General features: G+C 35.8%; 1 pseudogene; it reads right to left on the bottom strand.

Annotated features, from left to right (window-relative positions):
• Positions 1 to 6,748: 6,748 nt before the first annotated feature.
• Positions 6,749 to 7,598, bottom strand: LOC114507319 (annotated as a pseudogene).
• Between the last annotated feature and the right edge of the window lie 2,254 nt (positions 7,599 to 9,852).

The following is a 9,852-nucleotide window of genomic DNA, read 5'->3' as shown; positions in this document are numbered from 1 at the left end:
GAAAGGTATTTCCATATCCTAATTCTAAGAACTTTGCATGACCCTATTTGGAAATGGGGTCTTTGTAGTGACTAAATTAAGAATATTGGGATGAGATTATCCTGGATTTTATGGGTGGGCCCTAAATCCAATTGTAAATATTTTTATAAGAGACATAGAAGAAAGAAATACAGAAAAGAGGCAAAGTCTATGTGAATATAGAGGTAGAGATTAGAATGTTATGGCCAAATTCCCAAGAAAGTCTAAGACCAACAGATTCTGGGAAACACAGGGAATGGACTGTCTTCTAGAGCATCGAAGGGAGCACCCTGCTGACACTTTGCTTTTGGGATTCTGACCACTGGAACTGTGGTAGGTATTTAGACAAACACGAGCAGAGCAAGGACAATAGGCTAGGTAGAATGGGTCACCAGCATAAAAGGCCCCATGTGCCTAGCAATGGGAATAGAAGGGCCTTGCCCCCATGGTAACTTTTCCTCTCCTAGCGTATAGCTGGTCAAGCAGTTCAGACCCTCCCCTCGCCTTTCCCTCAGTGGTATGTTGCTAGTCACATGGGTTAGACCCGCTTTGAGGGGAAATGGACAAAGGGGCTCTTAAATCTTAAGCTCTTTGGAAAAATGAGGTGCTGACCCTCATCTAATACATCTAGGCCTCAGTTGTGTTCTAGCTTCAGACACAGAAAAGCAGCAAAACCAGACAAGAGATGCCATGGCTGACATTAAGACCAGCTGCATTGTCTAATGACCTGCTGCCCTGGTGCAAACCAATCATTAGAGACCATAACCCTAAAGGACATACCTGGAAAGCTGATGAATATTCTATTGAAATGCTTACCCTTAATAGCTCTCAGAACAGAGTACCCAGCATGCTCTTCCTTTTGGGAGCAGAACTGTGTCTTTCCTGCTCCTCTGGGCATATTACCTTAACCTTTCTTTCTCCTAAGTTCCAGGGGCCCTTCGTTTGCATCTACAAATTTCCTGACCTGACTTGACCTGTTTCTTCTACCACTCCTCTTACCTCTGTAACTGTCTACAAATTTTTTTGCTTATAGTTTGAGTATTGACTCTGAATTCTTTCTTAGCCAGAACTCAAGTATTAAGGTTGCTGAACTGAGGTCCAGTCTGACTCCATGGGTTTAATACCTGATGCTATTTTCACAGCTGCCAACAGAACTGTAAGATCATGTCTGTTATTTTAATACCCAGTTTATGATCATTTGTTACAACAGCTCAAGGAAACTAAAACACTGACAAAATTAATTCATTGATTTTTATGGGGTTTGGATTTAACTATATCAGTAAAATAAATTCACTCATTCTATTGGAGGTCTACATACAGATCATTTAAATAAATATATAGTCAAGTTCCATGTGACTTTAATGCCCTTATTATTGTTGGCAGCTAGAATTAAATAATTTAATTCTTAATTAAGGCTTTATTTATATGTTAACCTTTCTTCCTGCTCAACTCCTTTTGTTCTCAGGAATGTAGTCGTATACTGCTGATATGCTGTTTCTTTGTCAAGCAGGAGGAGATAACTTCAGTGTTTCAAGGAGAATTTTTGAGTTAGCTTTCAAAGTAGCTGTGACTGACTGTTGGAACACAGGAGTCTGATGTGAAAAAAACATTATCTGTGACTACAGACAGACTTCTCCCTTTATTCCCTGAAAATCCCTCTCCTCTTTCCATCCCTTTAAAACTTGTCTACTTGGTTCAGAACTTTGGAGTTTATAAAGTAAAATGTAGCGGTAAGCTAAAGTAAATATATTATTGAATAGAGAAAAATACTTAATGTTTAGTGTAGATTTGGAATATTTATAAGCCTAGAGTCAGACTCAGCAATGCCCTAGGACTGCACATACTAACCACTCACTCACTGATCACCCAGAGCAACTTCTAGTCCTATACTTTCCACTCATGGTAAATGCCATATACATGTGTACCATTTTTATCCTTTGCACTGTAAATTTACTGTACTTTTTCTGTATTTAGATACACAAGTACTTATCATTGTGTTACTATTACCTACAATATTCAATACAATACCAGGCTGTACAGGTTTGAAGACTAGGAACAATAGTCTATATTCCATATAGCCTAGATGTGTAATAGGCTATACCATCTAAAGTTGTGAAAATACACTGTGATGTTTATACAATGACAAAGTCTACTAATGACATAATTCTCAGAATGTATCCCTGTTATTAAGTGATGCATGACTATATAAACAACATCTTTACTTATTTACTATTTTAAGCTCAAATTCTGCTTAGATTCTTCACTAACTGAGCATTAAAACCTAGTTTGTCTTGCCAGTTCCTCATAAATGTATTGTTTCTTTGTCTCAAAAAAACCCCCACAAAAACTGCCCATTTTGGTCATTTCTTGAGTTTTCATTTGTTTGAGACTTCTTTATGTACAAATTAAATTGTTTATTTCTCCTGTTAATCTGTCTTTTGTCAACTTAATTTAGAACATCCAAGAAGAATAAAGAGGAAGAGGGGGAAATGTTCCCCTTCCCCAAACAAGTTTTGGGGATTAGAGTATGGTTGTCTTTGGGTGTCCATTATTCTAACAATCACAATAAATATTTCAGATATTGTATTAAAATCTGCTTTAGGCTTTGCATATAACATATACCAAAGAAGTTCAGAGAGGAATTAAATTCAAAGGAATGAGGAATACAATGAGATAGCTTAATGTTGCCTAGAATTGTAAACAAAACAAAACAAAAAAACAGAGAAACCTGAAAACAGCAAACATTCATATTTCATTTATAATCATACGCATAGACAATGTTTAAGAAATACCATAAAATTGGGGTAATTATTATGTTTCTGTGCTAGACTTATGCATGAATTTTTCTTTTAATGTGGAAGAGAGGGAGAACAGGCTACTTAGACTCTGAGGGACTTTGACAAAAGTAGCAGCAAAGGAAAGTACTTGTCTAAATTATAGATTGTTCTCAAGAAGTCTCATTCCAAGGATTGAAAATAAAAATGTAAACATACTTGAATCCACATTAATTGCTCTGCTTAATAGCATTAATTCCCTTCTATCCATTACCCATACTGTCAATAAAAATACACTTGATGAGCTTTAGTGATCAGTGAGCCTAACCAAAGCAGGAGTCCCTTCTTGAAGTGATATGTTCAAAAATAAAATTTTGCTGTGTCTTTACCATATTCTTCCTACTGTGCTTCAGGCTATTGATTTATGCCAAGTAGGCATTCACACAGGCAAAGCTGTGATAGCAAATCTCTCCTCTGAGTTAATAGGAACATTTTCTTCTGTAAGAGTAATCCAAACTGTTACACTTGAAATTCTTCTTCACTATTTATAAGTCAAGATAAAAAGAGCTCCTAATTTAATGTACATCATGTGATGGTTCGTTTAATTTTGGTTTGCTTTCTAAGATAATATTGTGTTAATTCAGAGTAAAGAGAATTTCAAAGGATGTCTGTTGCTACTAAAAGTCAAATCAAAATTTAAATGAACAGAACTGCTATATACCCCTTGGTAAATATTTTCATGTACAATACTTTAGAAAAAATGAAAATATACACTTAAGAACAGAAGATAAAACAAAGCCAGAGTTAGAATTTGCCAGTATGGTTTAATATTTTGGATATTCAGATTTTTATGTTTAACCCCAATGGTTTCATTGAAGATTGCTCTAACAGAATTGGCCCAACAGGAGGTAAAGGTGTTTAAGGTTTATACAGAGTGTGGGAGATCAGTGAGCATAATGACTAGAGTGAAAATATATTTAAGTATCATAGTGTATTGCATGTGTGTGTAGATTCAATTGATACCTGAAAGGGATTTTTGAGTGATTCTTAGACTGCTTTGCCATACATAACCACATCTCCTTGGCAAACAGCACCCAGGTTTCTACCCCCATAAAATCTCAAAGTAGGCAGAGGCCATCTGTCTTACATCTCATTGCTCAAATGAACCACATTTAGCAAGTGTGGAAAAACAATGTATCTTCAGAATTCTCTTATATCAAATAAATCTTTAGTTCAATATAAAGTCATTGATGAATATTATTGGTTTTTATAATGTATTTGTAAGGAAAGAAGAAAGTTAAAGCCAATTTGCCTACTCTTAATATTCTCAATGGCCAACAATGAGGAACATGTGAATCAGAGGAATAAAACAACTTAATAAAAATCAATTCCTTGGTGCTGATCCAGACATAAAGGAGTTTAGGCAATGGACTAATCATTTTCTCACTTTCCCTATATATAGAATAATGATGTTGTAATATATGAGCATAAAAATAATATTCAATATGATTAGAATAAGTTTCAGACATTTATTATCCCCTTGTCATCATTAAAAAATAGCTCAAGAGCCATGGCAGGCTTGAGCTGGTTGTAGCAATGTCCCAGAACCAACAAAATCATGGGTTAGATTCCCACTCAGGGCACATACATAGAATGAGGGTTTGGTTCATGGTCACAATGTGTACGGGAGGCAGCTAATGTTTCCCTTCCATTGATCTTTCTCTCTCCCCAACTTCCTCTCTCGCTGGACACCAGAAATGTATTCTTGAATAGAGATTAAAGAATAGCTGAAGTGTTAATAATATTTAGGTCATTTTAATTCACAGGATACACATATATTTAATCTTTTTATTGTTATTATTAAAGCCAAAAGCAAATGAATCTCCCTAATATTGTCATAACAACTGGCAGAATCATCCATGAAGTGTTGACATAGCATTTTGTGCTAACATTTACATGGCTATAACATTTTAGATGTAAGACTAAGTAATGAAAAGAGCAGTTTATTAATATAGTTCATCTTCATGTGATAATACAATGCTTAACATTCTGTTCTGGATACCTATATAATGTTAAGATGAACTGCCCTATTTAGCATATAATGACTATTAAACTTGTTATTGAAACAAGAAAGAGGGCATTGAATGTTTGACACTGAGTGAATGAAGCATTTATATACTTGTTATATTAAAATGATTTTAGTGTTTAAGATAAAATTGGAGGCTTAGTACTAGACAATTGGAAATGTCCTATCCATTGCCAATTCTGACAAAGAATATATATATTTTATTTCTTAAAAAAAAGCCTCCTCAGTAAATTATTTCAGAGATCAATAATAATTATAAAGTACTAAACTATTTGTAATAGGGCAAGAAATGGATTATAATAGAGGAATATGGGAAGTTAAATAAATCACACATGAGTAAGTACTCAGTCTTATATGGAGGAAGGTCTGTGAAGGGCTTCCAAAGATGGATGTTCAATTTAGACCTTGAATTCTGAGTAGAAGTCTCCAGGTAGGCTGGTGAGCAAAAACACTTGGAGAAAACATGACACTTATAAGAGGAAAATCACCAGGTGATATTTCAATTCATACTTACATATATCTCACATAAGTGTGTATATATATATATATATTAAATAATATATTAATTTATTTCATATTCCTGTATTTTAATTTAAACTTTTGTAACTGTTATTTACTAATTATTAATTTTAATTACATTATTATGTTAATATGTTTCTCTATGTAATTCTACTTAGTGCGTGCTATTTCAATAGGATGTTTATATACAAAAGTAAAATTGAACATTGGAAAGGAAGATAGATTTATATCTAGTACTACTACTTTACAAGTGAGTAAACTGAGGCCCCCAAAAGTTATATAACTTACCTATGAACAGGCACTCTATTGGCAACAACTAATATCAGAACCCAAATGATTACCACATTGAACCCAAATGATTTCACATTTGTACCAGTGAAAAAAAAAGGGTAAGCTTATTCTCCTTTTTGTTTATGTATTTAATCAATTTTACCATTATCCATATAATTGTTGTACCTAAGTCACAAAACTGGGAAACACATTTCATTATTCCCTCTACTCCATCGCCAATCAATTAACATCTTATAAATAATCAAATCTTGTTCACATACAAAATAAGTGTTGTTGGAATAAATACTCCTTTCTTTTCCTTTATATTCACCTGCATCCAATGCTTACATTAATGCTGTGATGGTCTCACTAGTATCTGTACTTCAAGGTTCACTTTTCTTTTCCCCCAATACTTTCACCAGTGATTTTTTATAATAAAAATTTAGGTACAGAGCCATATGCTCATCAGCATTACTATCAGTATCAATACTGATTTATACATGGGTTCCTTTGTATAACCTCTCCTTATGTCATTGTATGTTAGCATAAACAGACAATTCTGCCTAGAACAGTCAGTCCTTCCTAAATTCTTCTAAGCTATCCAGACAGCTCCTCTTCATTTGCATCTGTCAGCTTTAATTTATGAAAGCCTAACCAATGAAGACTTAATGATAAAGTCACTGAATTACTCATATAACAGGAAGACAGAGGAGGATACTTCTAGGTTTGGTACAGTAGGTGACATCAAGGAGAATCTAAACAGATTCTCCAAGGGCCCGGAATTTTCAAATTTCACTACTTCACCATTTTCAACATCATTCTCGTAGTTAGCTTCTAACTCACAAAGGGTTGTATTAAGTCTAGGCAGTGTATCCTCTAATCAATATTCCAAGCGGAAGAAAAGTACAGGGGCAAAACGCTCTTTGCCACAAGAGCATTGATCTATGAAGCAAAATATTGTCAAACATTCTTGCATCATTTCTGTTCCATTGGCCAAAAGTTAGAATCCTAGGCATTGGTACTAGAAGAGCACTCAGAGAAGGGAATATGAATGTCATGACTAGCTGGGGCAAATGATGATTCATCTCTTGGTTCTGTATACAGTGATACATTGAATCAAACCAGGATTCTTCAGGGAGAAGAAGAACACAGCTGTGGCCATCTCCTGCTGTAAGTCCAGGGCAACATAGCACAACTTCTCCTTGATGTCACCCACAATTTCCCATTGGGTGGTGGTGGTGAAGCTGTAGCCACACTCAGTAAGGATCTTCATGAGGTAGTCTGTCAGGTCTGGGACAGCCTGGTCCAGACACAGGATGACTTGGGGGAGGGCATACCCCTCATAGATAGGCACCATGAGGGTGACCCCATCCCCAGAGTCCATGACAATGCCAGTGGTGCTGCCAGAGGTCTACAAGGACAGCACCAAACAGATGGCCAATGTCTATGATGGGCATGTTGAAGGTCTGGAACATGATCTGAATCATCTTCTCATAGGGTTTAGGGGGATTCTGTCACAGCACAGGGTGTTCCTCAGGGGCCACACACAGCTGCATGTAAGGTGTGGTGTCAGATCTTCTCTATGTCCTCCCAGTTGGTAACGATGCCTTGCTCCATGGGGTATCTCAGGGTCAGGATGCGGTGCTTGCTCTTGGACCTTGTAGACTGCATAGCTGTCCTTCTGTTCCGTGCCAACCATGACACCCCAGTGTTGGGGGCGCATGACAATAGAGGGGAACACGGCTGGGTGGTCATCCCCAGCAAGGGCTGCTTTGCACATGCTGGAATCATTGTTGATGACAAGTGCAGGCAAGTCTTTTTCCACGGGGATCTCTTCTTCCATGGCGATCTGAGAGGATGGTGGACCCTGGGGGCGCAGAGAAACAGAGCACAGAGCTGTGAGACGACAAGGACAGCAGGCTGGCTGCAGCGAGTGATGTTTCCTGGCAGAACATCTGGCTTGTTACTTCCCTTGAGCTGGAAAACAGTTTGCATTTCCACCTGTAAATTTATTTATTCTTTTAATTTATGTAAGGTTTTTGTATGCAATTCTCAATTCTTTAAGAGATGACAAATTTTAGTTTTCTACTGTCATGTGAGAACATTAGGCCCCAGCAACACATTATTGTGAGGAAAATAAAAGTGCTGCAGTAAAAAAATAGAATCAAAGGAGGATTCTGTACACATGGAAGAAGGAAAAAATATAGAAAAGTTTGTAAGAAGTTTGCAAGATTGACAATTGGTTGGCTTCCTGGAAGTAAATTAGAAAAAATAGATAGCATGAATTATAGTTAAAGAAGTAATATTCCAGAATTTTCAAAAATTGACACAAAATCAAACCTGTAGTTGCAACAATATATTTGGCTCTCAACTGAAGATGGATAAACACAAAAATCTAGGCACACCATAGCAAAACTGCTGAAAATCTAAGGCAAAAAAATTAAAAGCTGATTGAGAATAGGAAATCATATTACCTTAATAGTACCAATAATGATACTGAAAGCTGACTTTAAAAGAAAGAGGGAAACCGCAGATAAATGGCATGACATCTTAAAATGTTGAAAGAAAACAAGTACTAGTCTTCAATTATGTACTTGTAAAATTATCTTTTCAACTTAAGTACTTTTTTCTACATAATCAACATGAGATAACTCATTATGATTTTTCTTCTGAAGTAAAATATATATGGAAAGCAGTTCAAACCAAAGGAAATCATTCCAAACAGAAGCATAGAAATTGAAGAAGAAAGACAAAAATATATATCAATGGATCATTATGAATAAATACTGACATTAAAATGCAACAATAATGCCTCATATGACAAATTATATATAGACATGGCAAAATAGCACAAATGGAGGGGGAATGGTAGAAAGGAATAAAGATCCTGGCATCAGCTGGTAAGTAGTTAAAATAACCATTCATGTGAGATGGCTACAATGTCAAGGGTAAATTAATGTATTATTCTTTAGTATAAGAGCTTAAGGAATAGAATCATTAACAGGCAAACAGAGGGAAAAATTGAAATAACAAATGATGTACACAATTATCCAAATAAGAAGTGAGAGAACAAAGAATACAATATAAATAGAAAATAATTACTTGGTTAATTTAAACAGTGTTTCAGTAATTACATTAAAGATAAATAAACACAATCTTCAATTTAAGGAGTAGCTCTTGGGGTTTTTACCTATATAGTTAGTAAATTTTATTTTTCTTACAAATCGCTGCCTTGAAATTCCCTTACCATTGTGGGAGAACTGTGTTCCTCAAAATGCCTATGTTGAAGTCTTAACTCCCACTACTTCAGAATGTGACAATATTTTGAAGATGGGAGCCTTTAAATATTAATTAAGGTTAAATAGGATTACATTGTTGTGTTTTAATTCTGACTGGTATCTGTGTAAGAAGAAAAAAAAACTGAAACACCAAGAATGTGCATGCATAGAAGAAAGACCATTTAAAGACACTGTGAGAAGGTGGCATTTAAGATGCCGTGAGAAGGTGACATCAGCAGTCAGAGAAGAAAGGTCTCCCAAGAAACCAAACTTTATTGTTACCTTGATACTGGACTTCTAGACTCCAGAAAAGTGAAAACTAAATTTCTGTTGTTTAAGAAACTCTGTGTATGGTATTTTGTAGTGGCAGCTCCAGCAAAGTAATCCAAGTACCCAACAAGATATATTCATTTTTTATTTGTACTCTAAAAATTAATTCTCCGCCATTATTTTATGAATTGTGTACTTTTTACTTCACATAACAGTTTTTAAAATTTAGATCCACTTTTCATGAATTAGGCAGTAAATATATATTTTTAGAACAACTGGGTATTTACCAGATTCTTGCATATTTATTTCTCAGCATCATGCTCTTTACCTGGTTCTTGAATATTGCTTTATCAATGCATCATGCATAATAGGAGCTTAGTAAGATTTACTAAGTGAATAAATGGATTTCTATGCCTCAGTGTTACCATCAATATTTTAATTTATGAACCAGATATCAGCAGCCTGGCCACATTACAGGGAACAGGAGGGGCCACAGGAGGAGACTATGAACCAGAACCCTCAGAGGCAGTGGGGCTAGGCTGCGGTGTCCAGGTAATCAAGCTAGTGCCTTGTGAATGCTCTGCCGCTGTGCCTTGGACCAGCCAGCAGCATGTCCTGCTCCTCCAGACTGATCACC

Source organism: Phyllostomus discolor, chromosome 10 (genome assembly GCF_004126475.2).
Source record: "Phyllostomus discolor isolate MPI-MPIP mPhyDis1 chromosome 10, mPhyDis1.pri.v3, whole genome shotgun sequence".
NCBI classification, from domain to species: domain Eukaryota; kingdom Metazoa; phylum Chordata; class Mammalia; order Chiroptera; family Phyllostomidae; genus Phyllostomus; species Phyllostomus discolor.
This window is presented reverse-complemented; position numbering and strand designations above follow the sequence as displayed.